The sequence below is a fragment of the Rattus norvegicus genome, chromosome 1 (genome assembly GCF_021556685.1).
Source record: "Rattus norvegicus strain SHRSP/BbbUtx chromosome 1, alternate assembly SHRSP_T2T, whole genome shotgun sequence".
Classification (NCBI taxonomy): domain Eukaryota; kingdom Metazoa; phylum Chordata; class Mammalia; order Rodentia; family Muridae; genus Rattus; species Rattus norvegicus.
Window position 1 is genome coordinate 146870511 of NC_141534.1, and position 7786 is coordinate 146878296.

At 48.8% G+C, this 7786-nt stretch overlaps 1 long non-coding RNA gene across 2 annotated transcripts; it reads left to right on the forward strand.

Annotated features, from left to right (window-relative positions):
- Nucleotides 1-2495: 2495 nt before the first annotated feature.
- Nucleotides 2496-6832, forward strand: LOC134483745 (uncharacterized). 2 transcript variants are annotated; one of them, XR_015651805.1, is made up of 3 exons: nucleotides 2496-2831; nucleotides 4052-4173; nucleotides 6360-6832. It is a non-coding gene; the product is annotated as an uncharacterized LOC134483745 (long non-coding RNA). The 2 variants fall into 2 exon arrangements; XR_015651804.1 differs by lacking the exon at nucleotides 6360-6832 and having other exon boundaries at nucleotides 2586-2831; nucleotides 4052-4463.
- The last annotated feature ends 954 nt before the right edge of the window (nucleotides 6833-7786 follow it).

Here is a 7786-nt window from a genome sequence, read left to right on the forward strand (position 1 = left end):
ACTTTATCTGAATCGTTTTCTGTTATTGGAAAAGAATGAAAGAATTGTGTTACTGATTCCGTTGTTGTTTGTTTGAGACAAGGTCTGTCTACTTAGCCTCGATTGGCCTAGAACTTACCATGTAGCCCAGGCTAGCTTTTGCAGGTATGAACCACCATGCTAGGCTAACAGTCAAATGACCATGTTTCTTTAAAAATAAAAAAAAAAAACAAAACATTGAATTATTTTATCTGTATGTAGGGGAGTTTTCTCTACATGTATGTCTGTAGGTCACATGCAGGCCAGAAGAGGATGCAGAGTCCCCTGGAACGGGAGTTACACACGCTTGTGAGCCATTGTGAACCTTCGTGTGGGTGCTGGGAACCCAGGGTGAGCACTGTCGCCAGCCCCATCCACTTTGTGCTTTAGATTTTGCTTCTAGATCAGATCTCAAGTAGCCCAGGCTGGCCTTTAACTCAATAGCAGAGGATGACCCTGGACTTTTGACTCTCTTGCCTCTGCCTTTCAAATGCCAGGATTTCAGATGTTCCCCACACTCATCCTGCTTCCAGCATGCCACACCAAGACTCTGCCAGCTGAGCTCAGCATCCTAACTGGTTTGGTTTTCTATTTATGTTTTGGCTTTTCGAGACAGGGTTTCTCTGTGACGCACTAGCTGTCCTGGAACTCGTTCTGTAGACCACGATGACTTCAAACTCAGACATCTGCCTGTCACTGCCTCCCAAGTTCTGGGATTAAAGACATGTGGCACCACACCTGGCCTTTTGTTTTATTTATTTATTTTTTTCTTCTTTTTCTTTTTTTCGGAGCTGGGTACCGAACCCAGGGCCTTGCGCTTGCTAGGCAAGCGCTCTACCACTGAGCTAAATCCCCAACCCCTTGTTTTATTTTTTAACAGTCTCCTGAACCCCAGGCCAGCCGTGAACTCCCCTATACAGCCGAGGATGACCTTGAACTCCTGACCCTCCTGCCACTACCTCCAGAGTACTAGGGTTTCTCTTCTTTTCAGGGAGGTGCTTGGGACTGAACCCAGGACGGTGATAAGCAGGGCCCTTCCCGCTGAGCTCCATCTACAACCCTATGCCCAAGACAATCTGTGGTGGGGGCCGAGGGAGGTGCTGGTCACGTTGTCTGCTGAGTGCTAGGCTGCATTTACTTTACAGAATCTTATCTGGCTGCACACTTAGAAAATGCTTGCCTTTCTTTGGGCATGTGGCAAGTTTCAAGTTCACTTTAAAAAGATTATTTCTTGCCGGGAGAGCGTAAAAATATTCTCCTATATTTTCCTCTCCCAGTTAAACGTTGGTTGTTCATCCGTGAGCCCCGGACCCACCTGGAGCTGGGAATAAGCTAATTTTACTCTCTCCGTATGGATCAGCCCTTGCCCAGTACCGGAAGCCTGTCTTCTCCTGGTGGTTCTGTCTTATGGCGAAGCCTCCTGTTGGCTTGTTCCCTGCCTGTGCCCCTCCCCCCATTGCTTCTCTTCATAGCCTGATGCCAGAACTTTCCGGCTTACCTTCTTTAAAAGATCACATAGCTAACGGGGCAGGGTGGCACCTGTCTGTCTGCTTCTTGGTGAATTGGAGCCTGGATTACTTTCCTGAGGGAGGGTCAAAGGAAAACAAGAGTCTCTCAGAGGGTCTTATCGGGTATTAAAAAACCTTTTGTTGTTGTCGGGCCATTGTTTCCTAAAAGTTTCCTAAAATCTCCCTTACTATCCTTTTCTCTTGTATTCATTTATTGTTAAATGTTATTTACAAACAGGGTGGTGGCAGCACAAATCTTTACTCCCAGCTCTGAGGGGGCAGAGGCAGACAGATCTCTGAGTTTGAGGTCAGCCTGGTCTACAGAGTGAGTTCCAGGAGAGTCAGGGCTACACAGAGAAACCTGGTCTTGAAAAATCTCAAAAAAAAAAAAAGTTATTTGTATGTGATTGTGTGTGCTTTATGTGGTCGTGGGGTGGTGCCACAGTGTGTGTGCTGAGGTCACAGAGCATCTGGAGCTGCTTTACTTGGGATCTGGGGACTGAATGGAGATCAACAGGCTTGAAGGGTGGCTGTTTTATCACCACGCTCCTGCCCTGAGCCATCTCACTGGCTTTGTTTTAAATTAAATTTTAAAACAGATTTGTGTGTGTGGACGTGTGAGAGCTTTGCCTGCACGTATGTATGTGCATTTTGTGTGTGTGTGTGTGTGTGTGTGTGCGTGTGTATGTGTGTATGTGTGTGCGCGCGGGTGTGTGTATTGCTCCTGGAACTCACAGAGCATTGGATCGCCTACAACTGGAGTTACGGTGTTCGTGAGCTAACCCCATTGGACTGTTGTTGAATAGCAACAGTGCTCTGAACCACGGAGTCATCCACCCAGCCCCCGGCCTGGTTGTTTTTTTGAGTCAGGCTTTCATGTGACCCAGGATGGGCCTTCAACTTTTGATCCTTTGGCCTTTGTGTCTCGAGGGTTGGGATTCTATTTTTTATTAATTATTAATTAACTTCTGTGCCTTCGTGCTCATACGTGCGTGCAGGCCCCATGGTGCTTGGGTGGACTTAGAGAACAACCTCCAGGAAGCTCTCCCTTCCCACTGTGTAGTTCTGAGGATTGACCCAGGTTGTCAGGCTTAGTGACACGAGCCTCTGCTGAGCCACTTTGCTAGTGACGCTGCTAGGATTTCAAGACTGTGCCACCATGCCCGGCTCCCCTGGAAGACACTGAGAGGAGGACTGGTGGGAGGGATGCTGTGGCCGGCAGAGGCCAAGAGCAAAGGGCCAGGCGTCCGTCCACTTGGGAATGCTGCAGTGTGGCTGAGCAGTGAGCAGCCTTGAATGCAAATGGTAGGTGGGCATGGCTGTGGACAGACTGGACAGGACTCAGTGGAGGCTTGGACTTGGGGTGAAACAAGCGAAACTCAGAACCAAAGATGACCCCGTGACTTGGAGCTAAGTGAGGGGATGGTAGGGTGATCTCCTGAGACAAGAAAGCCATGGAAGATGCTGGGGTGGGCGAGGCCACAACAAATGTCCAGTAAAGAGACTGGAGAGCTAGCCTAGTGGTTAAGAGAACTGGCTGTGCTTCCAGAGCAGGTCTTGGTTCCTAGCTCCTAGGCAGCCATTAACAACCTCTGGAACTCCAGTTCCGGGTGATCTGGCGCCCTCTTCTGGCCTCCTTGGTTACGCATTCATGTGCTGCACAGAATGTTTACCTATACCGTACACCAAAAAATAAGGAGTCAAACATCAAGCCAGCTGTGGTGGCGCACACCTGTAATTCCAGCACCCGGAAGGTAGAGGCAGGCAGATCTCTGTGAGGTTGAGGCCATCCTGTTCTACAGAGTGAGTTCCAAGACACCCACGGCTACACAGAGAAACTTGTTTCAGGGAGGAAAAAAAAGGTCAGTGTGGTCATAGTAACCCCAGTCCAGTTTTTCATGAGGTAGGCACCTGGCCTGGTAGCACGCACCTTTAACCCCAGGCTTTGAAAGGCAAACGCAGGTACATCTCTGTGACTTTGAGGGTAGCCAGCTAGGGCTACATAGTCAGACTCTGTAACGTTAACTTTTCTTTATTTTTTTTTTTTTTCCGGAGCTGGGGACCGAACCCAGGGCCAACGTTAACTTTTCAAATCCTATTTTTAATGATGGTTCTTAAACACTTTAAGCTCCTTGTAACCCACCATGCACCAGAGGTAATGGAAAAGAAAGGATATGGGGGAAGTGGACCTGTTTAGAAAGGTTCTTTGGAGCAACTCCCGTCTGTGTAGTCTGGAAATCGGCAGTTCCGTTTACAGGTCAGCAGCAGCAGCAGTCCAATCCACTCGTAAACACCTCACACATACATCAGCGGTCCAGTTCAGTAAAGTTGGGTGACATGACCTGGCAGAGAGGGCCAGGGCTCGGCCTCAGCACGAGTCAGCAGGAGGAACCCGGAGGGACACCAGGAGAAGTTCTGTGCTGTGTCTCTCTCAGGGAAGCGAAGATCAGTGAGCAGGAGAGACCCACAGGCATTGCACAGCTAGCTGTACCAGCAAACCAAGCTCTCTCTCCATCACTCCTCAGAGTCCTGTGTATATTCTCCAAACATCACGTGTCCTCCATGTGCCTTGCCTCAGCCCGTGCATCCAATCAGCCCGAGTCCTTGGAAGCGGAAACAAACTTCAGCTCACCACTAAAGTTTTTTGGTGCGTTTCTCTCTCTATGGCGTTCTGACAAATGCAGCTCGACTATGCAATGTAAGGCAGACATCTGTGTGGTTAGCAAAAAGTCCTTCGTCATGTGTCCTTTTCACGTGCTTGCTTTAGCAGAACATCCTCTCTCCTGTGTCTGCTTCAGCGAAATGTTCCTTCACGTGTCTGCCACTTCAAAAACAGCATCCAACTGACTTTCCGAAGAATCCTTAAGTTTCCACTTCAAGGCCCTGTCTCAAAAAAGGAAAAAGGGAAGTCTATATTAAACGCCTACTGCTTCATCAGCTGGGTGTCGTTCTCTTGGGGCCTGGCACTGGGTCCGATTGCTGGATCACTTGTCAGCTGTAAGGCCTGGGCCAGTGACCGCACCTCCTACATAGTTACATCCTCCTCTACTACTTGTTTTCCTCCTGTTCCTTCTCCTTCTTCCCCTCCTCCTCCTCTCCTCCTCCTCCTCCCCTCCCCTCCCTCCCCTCCTCCCTCCTCTTCCTCCACAGTTCCTGTCCATGGGTAATAGTGTCACAGTTAGCAACAGGCACTCGGCTGCCTTTTCCCCTCTCGGCCAGTCCGAGTGTATGACCGCAGTTGGTCCTGAGCTGGCTCTGTGGCTGAGGTTGATCTGTTTGCCTCTGCTTTCCAAGTGCAGGGGTTACTGTCCTGAGCCACCACACCCCATGATCTGCTGTGTTCAGTGAGTTTACCCTGTGCACAGGTTAGGCAAAATCTCACCAAGAGGAGAGGGAAGACGGGGAGGGGACATTGTAACCTTGTGTCTGAAATCAAGGAGGGACGACTTCCATTATTCAGAACAGAGAGGAATTGCCTACGTCGACATGGCAGAGGGACTAGGAAGAGATGAACGAGGAAATGGAACAGAGGAAAAATTACTAAGCCAGGCGCGGTCAGGCATGCCTGTCAGCACAACACTTAGGAAGCTGAGGCAGGAGGATCACCATGAGCTGGAGGACAGAAAGTCTACAAAGTGAGACTAAGTGGGGAGAGGGATGGAAGACGGGGGTAAGGGAGGGATTATGGGGAGGGACAGCTAACACTGAGGGCCACTTGAGGGTCATGTGGGACCCTACTACTGTGGAAACTTCCAATAACATATACATATGTGAAAGAAACAGAATCACCAAACAGCCCCCAGCCCCAGAGGTCATTTGCACCAAGTGATGTCTCCAATGTGGGGAATGGGTTATATCTTGTTCAGTCATTGGCCGAAGGGGCCCCGTGAAAACTGCAAACCCCAAACATCTCAGGCTATTGCCCAGACTATTGGCTGCACTCTACAATCCAACGGTAAGGCCTTATTACGGAAGACAATACTTACGTATCTTGGTGGACATAGGGAAGTTGAGCTGGTGCCTAAGTAGAGCCTTCGCTCCCACTGCCTAGTGTTCATGGAACTGGAAGGTGCTTTCATGGTGCCAGAGGAGAAATATAGCCACCAGTTCAGTCACAAACCCTGTGGTCTACGGTGGTGACCTTACTTGCCAGTTATGCCAGTGCAATAGCGACACAAGCATGGCAGTAACCGCCCCACTGTCTGCTTGAATTTAAGGTCCAGCCCATGAGATAGAACCACGTCTGACACTGCTCACCCGGCCATGGCCAGAGACCCTGAGACTGGACAGTGTAGCCTGAGTTTTTAGCTACTCCACTTTGTGCTCCCGGCTGGCCTCAAGCTTCTAGCCACCTGCTCAGGAACCCTTCGGATCCGTGAATGAAACACACACACACATTAGCTTGATTTTGAAATGCCATCTAGCTTCATGGTTGGGCAGTTCTAACCCTCTGTCTGCCACACCAAGCCCAGTCAGGAAAGTGGCCAGTGGCCACTTACCCAAATTCTTACATGACTCTCTGTCCTACAGCTCTAAATCTGATCCATCTCTTCTCCCACCTCCCCAACATCATGGTGATTCTCCATTTTCTCTTCTCTGAACAGATCTAAAGGTCCTGCCCCGTCTTCCTTTGCCCAGCTATTGGCTCTTTATTGATCAATCAAAAACCAATTGGGGGCAAGGACCTTCAGCCTTTAGACATGCAGATGCCCCATTAAACCAAAACATTAGAACCAATCCCCAACAGGATAGGCCATGGGCCTAGAGGAAAACCAAATGCTAAAGGAATATGGCAGTAAGATGATCCCTAAAGATGCTCTGCTTTACCCACAGACCAGTGCTTGCTCGGCCCCGTCAGAGACGCTTCCTGTTGCGTAGGTGGGAACCAAGGCAGAGACTCACAGCTGGACAGCGTGCAGAGAGAGACCTTGGAGCACTAGGTCCTAACTAGGACGGCTACATCAGAGCCCTCCCCTCAGGGCTCGGGGAGCTATACAAAGGAAGACCGGAAGACCGGAAGAGCCGGAGGGGATGGCTGCCTCAGGAAACAGTCTTTCCGACTCAGTAGCACTGATATGCATATGAGCTCACAAAGATGGCGGGATCATACACAGGAGCTGCACAGGTTCAAGACACAGGGTCCCAGCAATGACAGGGAGAGCTGATGTGGACTCCAACCCCTAACCAAGAAGCTGTCTGCAAGCGATACCTTGCAAAGGAAAAATCGTTTTTCCCCAATGGAGTCTCACTGGGTGTATTAACTATGCATAAAAGCAGTAGTTCCCACAGTAGATGGCCAACCCAAAGTGAACTCAATGGTGTGTTTGTAGCCTTGTGCGCTCTTTTGTCTTACTGGTCCTTTGCTTCTATATTATGGTTTCTGGTTTTGTGGGTTTTTAAAAAATATTTATTTATTTTATTTATATAAATACACTGTAGCTGTCTTCAGACATACCAGAAGAGGGAATTGGATCCCATTACAGTTGGTTGTGAGCCACCATGTGGTTGCTGGGAATTGAACTCAGGACCTCTGGAAGAGCAGTCAGTGCCCTTAACTGCTGAGCCATCTCTGGCCCCCTGATTTTGTGTTTTATGGATTTTATTTGTGTATGTCTTTCTTGGTTGTTGTTTTTAAATCTGTTTCTGTTTGTTTTGTTTTTGGTTTGTTTTCTAAACAGAAAGAAAAGGCATGGATTAGGTGGGTGGGGAGGATCTGGGAGGGGTTGGTGGAGGGGAATTGTGATCACTATGAAAAAATTTCTTTTCAAAAAAAAAAAAAAAAGTGGGGCCCGAGGGAGAAAAGCAGTTGCTCGGTTAACCAGAGGTTGAATCCAGAGCCTTCTGCAGGAACTATGAACACTTCTGCCACCAAGCTGCACCCCAGCCTCCTCAGGATGTTTTTCCTAAGGGTTAAAGCAAAAGGGAGTTTCTCATTGTGTTGACTCTGGCAGATTGGAATCTCATTTTCCGGAAAAACTGATCTGTTTTGGGGGAGCATCTTCTTCCTTAAAGTTTGAGTCTGCCTGGTCCCAACCCTTGGGAAGTACGGGCAAAAGGATCAAGGGTTCAAAGTCATCCGGTGCTGAATTAGTGAGTTCGAGGCTACCTTGGGTCACCTTGTAAAATAAAATAATATGCTAGATATACAAGCTCTTACTTCAACTAGCTGAAAAAAAATCTGCTGTGAAAGTCAACAGGGAAATAAAAGGAACCCAGTGGACTGATACGCACTTGTGATCCCACACACAAGAGGCTGGGGC